General features: G+C 35.2%; 1 protein-coding gene and 1 long non-coding RNA gene across 4 annotated transcripts in view; one reads left to right on the top strand and one right to left on the bottom strand.

Annotated features, from left to right (window-relative positions):
- LOC138711898 (facilitated trehalose transporter Tret1-like) overlaps positions 1-15,000 on the bottom strand; it is a 209,773-nt gene that overhangs the window by 97,332 nt on the left and 97,441 nt on the right. The gene's annotated exons all lie outside the window — the stretch shown is intronic.
- On the top strand, positions 10,682-12,184 carry LOC138711571 (uncharacterized). Its single transcript, XR_011335391.1, has 3 exons — positions 10,682-11,044; positions 11,489-11,606; positions 12,062-12,184. It is a non-coding gene; the product is annotated as an uncharacterized lncRNA (long non-coding RNA).

Genomic DNA, 15,000 nt, shown 5'->3' with positions numbered 1-15,000 from the left:
CTCTTGCTCCCTATAACAGACCGCTCTAATAAGAGACTGATCTCCATGCACAATCATGAGGTAGTACTTTAAAACATTTACTTTGCATTCTATTGAGTATCTATGGCGCCCGAATTCTCTTAGGATTCCGCTGTTAGCCGTTATCTCCTCCACCCCCGCTAACCGTTTTAAAAAGTCGCTTTGTACCTGGTTACTGTAAGTTATCCGTTCGTCCACAACCCCAAATTTCTGTCCCATACGTAATTGTAGATCTAACTACCGCGTTATATACTTTATCTAATAAATTTAGAGAGACTTCCGGGATTTTGTTACGTATCTTCAGCGTTTCCATCGCTTTAATCAGTGCCCTGTGTTTTGTAGTGTCTATATGTTTATTCCATTTACCGTTCATCGTCATTGTTACCCCTAAGTAAACAAAACTTTTCACGTTGTTCAGTGCTCGGCCTTCGTATGTCCAGGTCTCCGTTTTACTGTAAACACATCCGTTCTTAAAGGACATAGTCTTAGTCTTTTCAGTATTTACCTTCAATCCGCAGATCCTAGAATATATTTGAAGTTTGTCAAGTTCTTTCTGCAATCCCTTAACACTACTAGAACATAGTGTCAAATCGTCAGCATATAACAGTACTGGAATATTCACGTCCCCTATGACGGGGGCGTCAATGTCCTCTGGTAACATAATCTCTGTTATATAATCAATAAACAGGTTAAAAAATAAGGGAGACAGTATGCAACCTTGTTTCGCCTGTCTGTGACTGGAAAAGCTTTCAGGCACTGTGTTCATGTCATACTTAACACAAAATTCTACTTTATCTTATATCCCCTGAAGCGCCCTAATCATCTTATCCGACATCCCTTTCACCCATAATTTTTACCAAAGCGCTTCTCTCTCCACAGTGTCGAAGGCCTTTCGAAAGTCCACGAAAGCGCAGTGCAGTTTCTCCCCTTTTTTAGACATTTGTTTCTGTTTCAGTGAATCCAATATAAATATATTGTTAACTGTGCTGCGACCTTCCATAAAACCCATATGAAATTTTGAAATTTTGCCGTGCCGAGACACCCACCCCTTCGTTCTTTCATACAAGATTTTACAATAGATTTTCCCATAGTAAGCAGTAAGGCCACGGCTCTATATGAGTCTAGAGATCCAATCGAACCTTTACTTTTATAGATTGGATGAATGATGGATGTAGCCCAAATTTCCGGGTATTTCCCATACTTAAATAAATCAATGAACACAATTTGCACCCTTTGTACAAATTTCTCATTGACGAAAGCAGCCTTAAATATTTCTGTTGGCAGGCCATCCCAGCCTGGTGCTTTATTATTCTTCAAAGAGGAAACCGCTTTTCTAATTTCTGCGTCCAGCTCCGGAACCTCCGGAAATCCCAATAATTCTTAAATCAGAGCCACGCATTGGCCCATACCATTTTCAGCAAACAAGACCGTTGTTGTTTCTCCCTTTTCCGCACTAGACTGAGTCTGTATCCTTTTGGAGCTCTTCGGGGAGACTATTTTATTTGGTTTGGTACCATATTAAAACCTCTCTCATCTAGATTCCAAATACGGTTGGGCTTGTCCTTCAGTTCCGAGCTATCTAGAACACTCTCTAGAGAATCGTAAAAGTCGCTGAGGTTTTTTCGTGTCGCAGCAGCAGCCTTGCTGTGGAAGAGGTTTTCAGGCTGGCGCATGCACAAACCATGGCATTTCTTGAAAGAAACCCATCATTCTCAACCAGCTCTCTTATCCTCATTCCTGAAAGGATTCGTGTCATATTCTGATGCCAATCGAAATACAAATTCTCGAACTTGAGTTGCAGTAAGCCCAAAGCGAAGTTCTTGCATCTCGACCACATAGGACACAAATTCAGCTTCTTTCTCCCCAGATGAGGAAAAAGGGCTCCCTTTCTTCACAACTGGCATTTTGGAAAGGTCAGGTGGGAAGTTTAGAAGATGCTTCAGCGTATTGTAAGAAGTATTAAATCCCTTGCTGATCTTGTAAACAGACAAGCCAAAATTCAAAACTTATTGAGATTGGAACCCGGATCTTTATTATGGACTATTAATATTAGGTATTTACATTTTATCTCTTCAATTTGATAACTATTCATTTTATCTTCCTTTTTAACTAGCTAAAGCAAGAGAAACTTACACACATTTGGTCGTATTTTCTACTGGGATCGAACCCGCGCACGAGAGCAACTTCAGACCGGCAGGCAAGAGCCTTAACCGACTGAGCCACGCCGGTGGCTTCGAGCACTAGATGATCGTGTTTAGCACTTCCTGCCTCCTTCTACGGATGTCTCTCTAGCCACTGTTGTCTCGTGCAGTCCTAGTCCAGTGTACTCCTGCTTCCTTCTTGAAGACGTCGTCCCATCTTGTTTCTGGTCTGCCTCGCTGTCTCTTGCCAGTGCGGGAGGTCCACATTGTAGAAATGTACGCCTATCTGGTGTTCTGGAGCTTCGCCACGTGTTCTCCCCATTTCCGTTTCAAGTTGGTGGCTCGTTGGGATATGTCTTCCAATTTGGTTGCTTCCGTTATCCTGGTATTTGGTACTTTATCTTCAAGGGATAATGTTAACACTCCTCTCCATTTTTCTTTGACAAACTTGAATGCGTTTTTTTTCTGTTTCCGTCAAGTTCTAGGTTTGGCAAGGAGTAAAATTACATATGGCTGATTTGTACTGTAAAGTGAGATGCTCATCTGTAACACGGGTTCTTCCTTTTAATTTTGCAATGTTCACTTTTGTAAAAAAAAATGTTCACATATAATATAATGTGGAGCCATACATGGCTGTAATTTTGGCTGCATAAGACTCAGATTAGCGTATTTTAATTTGTTTAGCAATTTTAAAATATTAACACCTTCGGAATCCTTATACTGTGTTTCAAAAAAATATGTCCTTTAAGAGATATATAACTTCCTATTGTAATTCAGTCTTTCTATCCTTTTGTTATGAAAATCTATTTGTAATTCATTCAAGAGATCAATGTAAAATTGTAATTTGATATCTCATATACAGTATTACCAAATGGGTGTAAGCAAGGAAAATTAAATGTCTTCTTTTCTAATAAATATTGATTCCATAAATCTGTAAGTAAAAGGAAAAAATTGATGCTATCGTACATATCAACTATATTTTTTTATTATTCCCTTAAATTCTTGAAGTGCTCTGAAATTTCGGAAAGGAATGTCAAATCTAGGAGCCAATTTTCCTCCAGCTTGAGAATTCTGTATCCTATAACAGTAATTATTTATTAACAAATTGAAATCCTAGGACAGTGTAATATATTTCAAACATAGGCGACAATTACCGGTACTTAAAGAAAATTACAGCACCTTTTCCTTCATAAAAACAGAAGTTACTGTACGCTTGCCAAAACCCGACGAAGCATTTTTCCAAGGCTAAGCCACCTTACAGCTGTATAATATGGAAAATTTGGTATTCTTCACACCTATCCTGTAGGAGTTTTCGGAATTTCCGATGTTTTAATTTGACTTTGTTTTTATTTGGGTCATGGTGTCAACAAGCAATTCCATAACATATTTCATATTTTGTTGCTCAGCTCCATAGTGCCTCTTGGTGAATTAAAGAATGGATGAAAGTTATAGTATTATCAATGTTTAATTGTAAAATTACAGAAGAGTAAATTATAAATTTTAGGATAATTATAACAATAAGTAATTGCTATATCTTTTACAAGGATCGATAATCTGGACGAAATTCACGTTTCCGTGAGAGTTTCAATGGTCTTGATAATGACATGATACTTTGAAGCCAAACTACCAGTGATATTAGTTACTTTGTGGGTCGGGGTATAGCTCTTCTACTCCCGTTCACTTGCTTCGTTTTCCAGGGGCTGGCTCACGAGTCATGCCGACGTATGATTTTCTGTGTTAAAGGGTGTACATAACTTAGAGCTTATGCTTCGAAAAAAAAACACTGTACACGGACAGAAGACTAAATATAATTAACTCATTAAAATTTTTATATTGTAGTTTCGAGGTTTCTAACTGCGCTAGTGGATGCCGAAATTCATGGAAAATCCGATAGGTAGCATCACAATTCGGATGTAACCAACGAGTTAGAAAGAGAAAGATATAGAGTGGTCATTGCGCCGCCATGTTTGAAGAAAATTGAACGACCGTCGGTAATGAACTTATGCGCCCAAAACAAAGTGGGCGTGGTGATAACTGACATTAGAATCGTCAGCTGTCTAAATTTCGTTTGCATAAATCAGTTAAACTGAAGTGGAAAAACCTAGTATTTCGTCAAATACGTGCTAGCAACTTAATCTAAACTTATGTACTCTAAATTTAAAACGCTTGAGCTATTCCTAGAAGGAATGCTTAAAAGAATAACCTAAGCAAAATTGTCATGTAGTATGACAAGAAGTCCTAGCAAATATACTGAAGAAAATGTTAATATTCCTAGGTTCTTTTGAATGCGACCTGCAAGATTGCCTATAAAATGAACGAGTATGATTCGGATGATTTTATTAAATTGTTTTCCCAGTCTCTACACGTTGCAAAACTATTTACTATACCATAAGATATAGAATGAAAGTAGGTCCTGTCTGTAGTAAACAACCTTTACCTCCAAGCTTGTAACGTGGGTGAAACATGACAAAACACGCTTTCAGTTTTTTTGTTACAGTAAAGTATAATTATTATCGAAATGTGAACGTTAGGCCAACAGCCGGCTGGTCTGTCTGAGCCTTTCAAGGGCTGTGGCATCACAGATAATTATTAGTGTATAATTGAGCACCCACGTACAATAATGGGGTAAGTAGTTACGAAATATATTCATACTTACCCCATTATTGCACGTGGGTGCTCAATTATGTTCTTTCATGTCCTTCCAGTAAAAATACTAACAACAATATGACCTACTCCAGAGTTTTGCGTTTGCCTGTGGTAAACAAAAATTGATATTATAATACAGTGAGCTTATCGGCATCTCCAAAATGAAACTAATAAACGCTAACCAAGCAAAAAACATAAACGCGTATACCAATACAAAAAAAACAAAATATTGAAAACCAATGCCAATATTTGGTTCAACCAACAATGTTTAAAACACAAAGTCACTCCGAAATATGCAACCATCACTAAAAATAGATTTTACACACAACCAGCACAGAAAACCAATAACCAATATCAGAAACTACGAATCAAAAATGAAATCAAATTCTTACACAAAAAGAAAAACTACTTGAATAAGAAACTTTACGACCTACATTTGCAATTAGCAAAATCTTTCGGAAACGTTTGGGACACTATCTATAAAAACAGTCAAGAGAAAATTAACAAAGTAATTCAACAGAAATACGAAACACTACAGAAAAAAAAACCAAATATTAAGATAAGCACAGGTGGTAAACAAAAATTGATATTATTATACTACTTCTTATAAGCTACAGCTCATCGTCTTCTTGTATAAACAGTAAGGACAGAAGGAGCAGAAATAAAGGATGCCGGTGTCGAAATACAGTTTTAATATTGTATAGCTATTTGTTTTTCACTGGGTCTGAAACGGAATTGTATTGGTTTTATCCGTATTTAGTTTAAGTACATTACCAGTGAACCATTTATTTTGTTTATGCCGGGCGTTGTTACACATTTATGCATGAAAAAAAATGCTGCTAATTAACAAAGCTATGGACTTAACTTCATAAAATTTACGTGAAATATGATATATCAGTTGTCTTTTTCCTTTCGACATTGCAGTTATATGCAGCACACACAACAGGCATGTTTTTCCTTCGTATTTTTGTACTTCTTACCTCCGTTATACAACATTGTAAGCAGACGAATTTTTACAAAGGTGGGCGCTTAGCTCAGATCTGTCGTGTTTCGCGGTGGCACCGCAAAGAGCGCTGTACAGGACAACATGGCCACTCTATAGTCTTCTCTTTCTAACTCGTTGGATGTACGAGACGATAAAAGTCACCCTCGGCTCTCTTTTTGCGCATGCGCCATCGGTGTAGTAATTCCGTTTCCGGTGTGATGCTGGGCCTCGTTGTAAGCATAAAAATTGTTTTATTCACCGCATTCTAGATTCACCTTCGTCACGATCATATATTATTTACATTTCGGTGATACAAGTTACGTAATTATAATAATAGTGCATTGATAGATTTCACAATTATTACTCCAGCTCCTGTTATCCAAGTCAAACCTTATTTTCGTATAATTGTATTCCAGAATATTTCCTCATAAGTCTTGATAGGCTATATGTATTAAGAGTTAATTTCTGGTGGTAGTATTGATATTAAACTTGGCTAACACAATATTCCATCTACAACTTCAGAGGAGCGGCAAGAACTAGCGCTGAGGTAGTTCTGGATATTTCAATTGTAAACCAACTTACGAATCTCGTGATATGCAAATAAATATCACCAAACGTAGGTGCCAACTTCAGAGGGGCTGCAAGACACTTTGTGTCCAAATTTATAAAACCAGGGGCATCACATCCAGTAAAATTAAGAGTGATCTCAACCTTGTTAACAATTCGAAGAGATATTCCTATGTAAATAAAGCGGCGAAACTAGCGCTGAAGTAGTTCTGGTGATTTCGGAAGTGAAAATTGTTGAATTTATAAGGGTTTCTTTTTATGTAGATACAGTTGATCGTATATGCATCATAGACAAATATATGCATGGCGTAACAAAACCCTAAACTAACCAAATCTAACCTGTCACAGATTCGTATATGCAACATGTATATAAGCGGGGAATTACTTCAGCACTAGTTTAGCCAAAAATTGAATTAATTTGTTTGAAAGATGAAGTAGGTTATAGGCCAAAGATTATTATTTGAACTCTATAGAGAGTAGTGGTTTGGTTCGACTGGAACATCTCGGAAAAAAGAAGATATATATATATATATATATATATATATATATATATATATATATATATATTTATTTATTATTACTGGTATAAACCTATATTCATTATTATTTATTATTCCACAGTTGAGTAACAAAATGGACAAGGAACCAACCAAAAGAACAAATCGGGACACCCTTAGAACAATAGCATTTTAAATATCATGGTAAATTAGGAAACATACCACTAACTTTATGAGTTCCTGTAGGCCCTAAATGTTTTTATCCATCTAAATCACTGATAGAGGAGGTCAGCTGTCGAACATGTTAGTAAAGCAATTCACAATGCCGCTATCTTTCCTGAATTTGAGATCGGTGAATCTTCACACACGCAACAGAGTGACTCCACTTCTCTATCCATGATCCACATTTTTGTAGTTCAGTTCAAATCTATGAACTATTGGGATCGAACAGTAATGGTCCTAAGTCTTACCAAGCGGAAATAACACAGAGCTAACAGTTAATTAACAGTGTATGGTAATTATGTAGTAATAATCGGCCAGGCCTCCATATTCCCGCAATAGAGGTCCAGAGCACCTTCGTTATCATATGTATTTTCTTTTATTAAATTTCGTTTGTATATGATTAACTTGTCATCCAGTATCCACTTTACACCCTGGATCTCTGTTGTAGTAAGATGATGGCCTGGCCGATATGACCTGTCGATGGTTTGTTTCTACACAATTATTAAAATATATGTGTATACTTGGTAATGTATCTATCCTGGATCTCTATTACGGGAAGATGGCCTGGCTGATGATTACTACTTAATTACCCAAAATTTAAAACTAACCATTATCAACACTCGTTTTTAGGTTGATTTTTTTTTTGTTATGATCGTCGTCGTAGGTGTGTGCTCGTTAATTGATTAGCAACGGCTATATAACTACTGATAATGGATAAATGCTTAATAAAGAAAATTGTCCCCACTGAAAGTGCAGTGAACGGGAATACAATGATAAATTGGGTTATATTAATGACAGTGAAATTAATGGCTCATCGTCGGGTGGCGATCAAAACCTTGTAATTCCAAAACTGAAAATTTTACAAGAGAAAGATATAATATTACTGATACGATATCATGTTCACGTGCTCTATTTTATGTACATGTCTTAAATGTCTGTTTAAATTCGACTGTTTACTAAATATGGTATTGCAATGTTTGCATACCACAGGCATTATTACAGAAGTTTGAAAACTAATCCATCAATCTCGAATGAAAGTAAAAGAAATCCAGTTCACAATTACTGCGGTAAATAAAACATTTTTATGCTTACAACGGGGCTCAGCGTCACACCGGAAGCGGAATTTCTTCACCAATAGCGCATGCGCAATAAAGGGAGCCGAGGGTGACTTTTATCGTCTCGTGTTGGATGTAACCATAGCTATGAGCACAAACATCAATTTGTAAAATGGCGGACAACGGGCGATTGACTGTTGAACACAAGATGAAAGTTGTTCTGTTTTTCGCCGAAACGAAGAGTGTTGTGAGGACTCTGAGACGTTTTCGTGCTCACTTTAATACAAGATGGGTTCCTAGAAAGCAGACAATTTACAGACAAAGAGTTTGTAATACTTACTAGAGACACATACCCGTGAGTGGCAGGCAAGAAAAATATCACAAATTGAATCGGCTAGCATCCGCCATTAAAGCGAGTGTTTGCGGCGCGAAATTCGAGAACAGTACCACAATACATTGATGTAGCCTGGTGATAGACACTGTTTCAAACATCTTTTACAAAGGATGAGTCGTGATGAAATAAACATGAATGGCAGAGGAGCGATATATTTATTAAAGTATTATAATGATTCATCTTTGGCGATATTCTAAAAAATAAATTAAATCACCCATATACACTCGGGGTAAGTACTGTATGTGAAATATTGAATAATGGCAATGTCAACATTAATTTTCAGTATTACTAGTATTGTTTTAAGGACATAATAATGGATATTTACTGTAATATTTAAAATGATCTATATATTTCAGTACTTTCATGCAGAGGAAGTGGAAGGTATATGGGGCTTAGAAAATATTTAGTGGTGAAATATGAGATCATAAAAATTCTGGAAACTGATTTAAAATATAATGAGAATAAATTTTATCACAAAACAATCTATTGTGTAGTTGACGACCACCAAGTTAGAGGTCAGTACAGACTTGTTAATACAATTAGTAGCGGTAATAGTAGGCCTAGGAGTAGTGGTAATAGTAGGTCTAGTAGTAGTGGTAATAATAGACCTAGTAGTAGTGGTAGTAATAGGCCTAGTAGTAGTGGTAATAATAGGCCTAGTAGTGGTGGTAATAGGCCTAGTAATAATGGTAATAGGAGGCCTAGTTTTGGTAGTATTAGTATGCCTAGTAGTAGTGGTAATAGTAGGCCTAGTAGTAGTGGTAATAGTAGGCCTTGTAGTAATAGTAATAATAGACCTAGTAGTAGTGATAATAGTAGGCCTAGTAGTAGTGGTAATAGGAGTAGTAGTAGTAGTGGTATTAGTAGGCAAAGTAGTAGTGGTAATAGGAGTAGTAGTAGTGGTATTAGTAGGCAAAGTAGTAGTGGTAGTAGTAGGTCTAGTTTTTGTGGCAATATTAGGCCTACTAGTAGTGGCAATAGTAGGCCCAGTAGTAGTGGTAATAGTAGACCTAGTAGTAGTGGTAATAATAGGACTACTAGTAGTGGTGGTAGTAGTAGGCCTAGTTTTTGTGGTAATAGTAGGTCTAGTAGTAGTGGTAATAATAGGCCTAATAGTAGTGGTAATAGTAGGTCTAGTTTTGGTGGTATTAGTAGGCCTAGTAGTAGTGAGACCTAGTTAGCAGTAGTGGTAATAATAAACCTAGTATTAGTGGTAATAGTAGGCCTAGTAGTAGTGGTAATAGTAGGCCTAGTATTAGTGGTAGTAGTAGGCCTAGTTTTTGTGGTAATAGTAGGTCTACTAGTAGTGGTAATAATAGACCTAATAGTAGTGGTAATAGTAGATCTAGTTTTGGTGGTATTAGTAGGCCTAGTAGTAGTGGTCATAGTAGACCTAGTATTAGTGGTAATAATAGGCCTAGCTAGGCCATCAGCTATATTTTCACTAATTTCTTTGCATTTAATACAACCAAAAACTAGAAGTACATAATGTACCAGGTACGGAAATTACATGATTAATTCATTTACTGTGAAACAAAGGAGTTTTAGACAGATATAGTCTGAGGATTTTGTTATGCACTCTGCTATTATAATCCACTGTAATGTGATGGCACCTAACCATTACATACATTGTTGAAATCAACCTTATAAACCTGATTAATATGTTTCTGGGAAAACTTTATCCAAGAAATATTCCGACATTCTGTAAACACATTCAAAGGAGGAACTACATTTGGAACATTCTTACAAATATTAAGATATGCATGCTTTCCTGGGCATCCTACAATAGTAGCTATGTCCGAACAATTATTTGCGGCGCAGTATTTCACCATTTTCTTATTATTTCCCTTCAAGTGTACTTATATTTATTTGTACTCCTCAATAAGCATGAACTACTCGCACTCCCGGCAAAGCATCAACTCCCTTTAATGGCGGCCGAACAGCGGTTCAATTTTGTACGCGAAACTAGCGCAGTTGGTGTCTCTAGTTATATATTACAAACTCTTTGTTTACAGATTGTCCCAACCAGGGGGGTTTAACTCAAATGATAGATGTTGGATGCTCATAGATGTTCCATAGTTTGCCGCATGTGGTCAGGACAGCGCTGGCTGTATTTCGATCACAGAGTTTGTAAAATTAGCAGTACAAAACTTTGGTTTCGAAAGTTCTTTGGTATAAGTTTTGCCAATATGACAGTTTTAAACAGATATTATTAATAGCCATTATTTACAGAATGTGTCAGTTTTATAATATTCGGATTATTATTACTATTACTATATAGCTAATTTGCATTTTCATTCGAGGACAAAGTAGCCATATTAGTGTACTGTGTATGACCTATTAACCTCATTTGTTCAGTTGATCAATTGTTGGATGTTGGCATTCCTATTCTGTTTAAATCTTGTATAAATTATGGAATGGACGAACATGGCTGCTTAAGGAAGAAATTTGAACAGATCGAGTTAATTGAGAAGTTACTGGTGCTTTCCTGCAACAAGAAATAATTCGCAACGTTAAAGGTAAGAAAGAAATATGTTTGAGATTACATCTACACGGTTCAACTTTTCCTTCAACTTCACACATTCAAGCAATGCCTGCAAGATTGGTATTTAATAATAACGGAAGTGCACACAATGTACAGGATAATATATTATTTTAGCTTTCGCTGCTGCAGAACTTGGTCAGTGAAACTATAATCGGTTTTTACACTCCATCACATGATATTTTGGTATTTTAATATTAATATGGCGTACCTTGTAAATAGAAAATCTTAATGTATCTTAATTCAACATGCGCTTTAAACTTGATTCTTTCAATATTCTTCCCAGACTGCGTGCGTACGAGCATGAAAAACTGAACCGTGTAGATGCAGCTAAACTGCACCGTCATGTTTTCTCATTTAAACTGAATTCTTCCATCATATCTTTAACGTTTATTAAACTGAGATCTGTAATTGTTTTCAGGGATAAACTTCAGAACGCGATTACCTTTCTCCTACCACTACCACATGATGAACTGACTTCTGTGTTGAATTACAACAGTGTATTAGGCCTAACTGCAATTACGCCAAGAGCTTTAAAGGTAAGCTAACAGAGTTAATATACACTCTGGGTATGAACGAACATCTTATTTTTGTATATAGCTAAGTTAAGTTGGTCAGACATCTTAAAATTCTTGGGACAGAATCTGATATGACTAAATATGTTGTTCCCGGTGTAATTCTTTACAGTTGCGTTACCAAAGGATGGCGGGGTACCTTAGCTTGGCAACGCAATAGTAAAGAAGTGTTGTTCCCGAAAAGATATATTTTAGAAATTTGACTTTACAATTAACAGTAGTACCTTTATTGGAATAATTTTGATAAAATAAAAAGAGTTAAATTGCCGGAGATATTTATTATTTTTATAGACTCGTGGATAGAATTCTTCCAGGAATATTTCACAAACGTTGATTATACTGCAATCCTTCAATTGTTCTATGAAATGTAGTGTTATTAATGCATTATATGATACTAGGCTACTGCTGGTTTGTTTCAGTTAATAGAAAGACAAATGGCGGAGTTTTACACTGTGAATGTGCTGCAGTGTACTGTCAGAAATCGGATAGTAATGAGAAGACCTGGTTATTCCTGTTTCCTGTGCCAAGTAATGCAGCACAGCTTAAAAAGGTAAGCAATGGCATTGGCATAAGCTCAATGCAAAGATATCCTTATATATCATCAGTAAATAATCAGGGTTGGTAAACTGTAGTGATTTTTAAATTTAAGTGAGAATTATTTGTCAAATTCATATTTCTTTTTATTAAAATGAGTTTTTGCCTTCTTTTGTAATTCATTTAAACTTAATTTGTGCATTAGTTCCTACATAATTGTGTATTTTGTTAATGTGTTATTTTAAGTAATTAACAACATCGCTTCAAAAATAATTTACTATGTTTACACATAGGCCTCATTATTAATACATAAAGAGTTACAGCACTAATAACCTGCTCTTAATGATAATAATAATTAGCTTAGACTTAGGCAAGATATTATGCTCAGTTTGTTATTCATTAGAAAAGAATTCAACTATTTAGGGAGATTAATATTTACAAATAAATTTATCAGAAGGGCTTAGCATTGTGTGTTTTCAGAACAAATACGTAGTCCATTTGGCATTGTGCAACTTTTACTTTGAATATTGTTATGAGCTACAACTATTCATTTCAATCCTCAGCATCATACTATGCTTTAATTAGGTGGTGATTCCGAAAGTAGACTCTACTTGACTACCTGTACCATGTGTTCTGTTGCTCCTTAATTAGGAGTTGGGAAAAGACATATGAGAAGCAAACTTTCAAAACCTGTCCATTTCTTCAGAAAATGCTAGAATTATATGTCTGTAATAAACAAAGATTTTTCTGTGGTGAAATTTTATATGAATTCATAGGAAGAAAAATATATTTCACCATAGAAAATATTTTGTTCATTGCAGAGATGCAAGTTTGCTACTCATATATATTGCTAATAGTTTTAAGAAGCAGCAGAACAGTCATATGTAAAAACGTTTATATATTTTTTTTCAGGAAGTTAATTTCTCATCTTAATCATGTTAGGTGCATATAATTTTAATCTGTGATTTAAGTAGTAACAATTATTTGATGTAAATAAAATGAAAATTATTTTATTTACATCATGATTAACTCATTAATTTAAATTAATACCAACCCTGGTTTGTGTATTTTTTTAAAGATAATAATAGAATTTTGATTGTAACAGGTACCACATGTGGGCAGCTGTGGCAGAAAATCCTCATCCTTACAGAAGGGCCTATATATGTGCAAGCCATTTTCGCAGTAATCAGTATAACGGTGACTTCAGATATAACTTACTAAGAGGGGCCATTCCATCAAGGGATGGTTGGTATCCCACTCTAGAACTACGACCCACTTCATCACCAGCCTACTTACATTAACCTTTTTCACCTCCTAACATAATTGCTTCATTCATTGCACTTCACTGTGGCATCAATTTGAACCTGTATTCTCTTTCATTGAGTGATTCATTCATTGTCTTTATCTTTTAACAAAATTGTGTTTAATTTTGTTGACAAGGGTATGGTAATGGACTTCATTATTGTTATTATTATTATTATTATTATTATTATTAAAGGTAAAAAGTAAAGGTATCCCCGTAACATGCCAAGAAGGCATTTGGGGGGCATGGAGGTAGAGCCCCATGCTTTCCATGACCTCGGTACTAGAATGAATTATTATTATTATTATTATTATTATTATTATTATTATTATTATTATTATCATCATCATTGTTATCTCATTCGTTTAATGTGTTGATTTCTTCAGTTAATTGAAGGAAAATAAGGGGAATTCATTCATTCATCTGAAAAAAAAAGTAGAGTACTTGACTTCTACATTATGAGCAATATAATTTTTGTAATATATAGGGCAATGATAAATCTAACGATCTTTAAGACCCTAAGTTAACATTACATAGTAATATAATTACAAATAATAATTACTAGTACAATGATCATTTCAGTTGTGTCATCTATAGGGCATAGGACGGAGTCCAGTGGCAGCGATACGAATCTGCAGCTTCTGCAACTGGTGAGATTTTGGTGCATTATTTAGAATTTTTAGAGAGTAAATATGTTGTTGTTTTCTAATGTCAGGTGTTTGACAATAAAGTCATTTGACCTCTTGCACTCCAATATTTTTCAAAGATATTATCATGACCAGAGTAAATATGTTGATGTTTTCTAATGCCAGGCATTTCACAATAAAGTCATTTGACCTCTTGCACTCCAGTATTTTTCAAAATTATTGTCATGGTCAGCCACTGAAGCACAGATTTTGAGGTGTTCCGAATCCATTTCTTAGTTTGAGTAGCACAATGGACAGTTAGGAGACTGATATATTCCAAAAATATTGGAGTGCAAAAGGTCAAATGACTTTACTGTTCAAACCCCTGGCATTAGAATACAACAACAACATATTTTGAGCAATGGGGCCACAACCAAATCAAACATTCAGTATCAAAGCTCAAAATTAGGAAATGTTGCGAAGTATAGACTTATCTCTAATAAATTGTATTGCACTTTTTCTAATATGTTCAGTGTTTTGAATCAACTATACATCAGAGAATGAAAAATAATTTTTTTACTTTTATTTCTTAATGGTGTTTTTATTAAAAGTCTAAGTTAATTTTATGTCTGTTGTAGACAAATAGTTTTCTTTGTATTCTTTATCAGTGGTGATTATTGATTACTTAGATTTTTAATATCCATATATTAAACTAATGGCAGTTACTTTTAGAAATAGATGTTCAGCTCTGACGGTGTAAAACAAATAAAGTGGTGTTTTATAAATGTTTATGAATGTGCGTTGTACTATGTCACAGCAAAACATCTTATGACTATATTCAAGCTAATGTTTGACATAAAAAAATTAAGAGCGAATTATAATTATATAACTGACC

The sequence above is a fragment of the Periplaneta americana genome, chromosome 13 (genome assembly GCF_040183065.1).
Source record: "Periplaneta americana isolate PAMFEO1 chromosome 13, P.americana_PAMFEO1_priV1, whole genome shotgun sequence".
Classification (NCBI taxonomy): Eukaryota; Metazoa; Arthropoda; class Insecta; order Blattodea; family Blattidae; genus Periplaneta; species Periplaneta americana.
The sequence above is the reverse complement of the archived record's forward strand: the minus strand, read 5'-3'. Positions and strand labels throughout refer to the sequence as shown.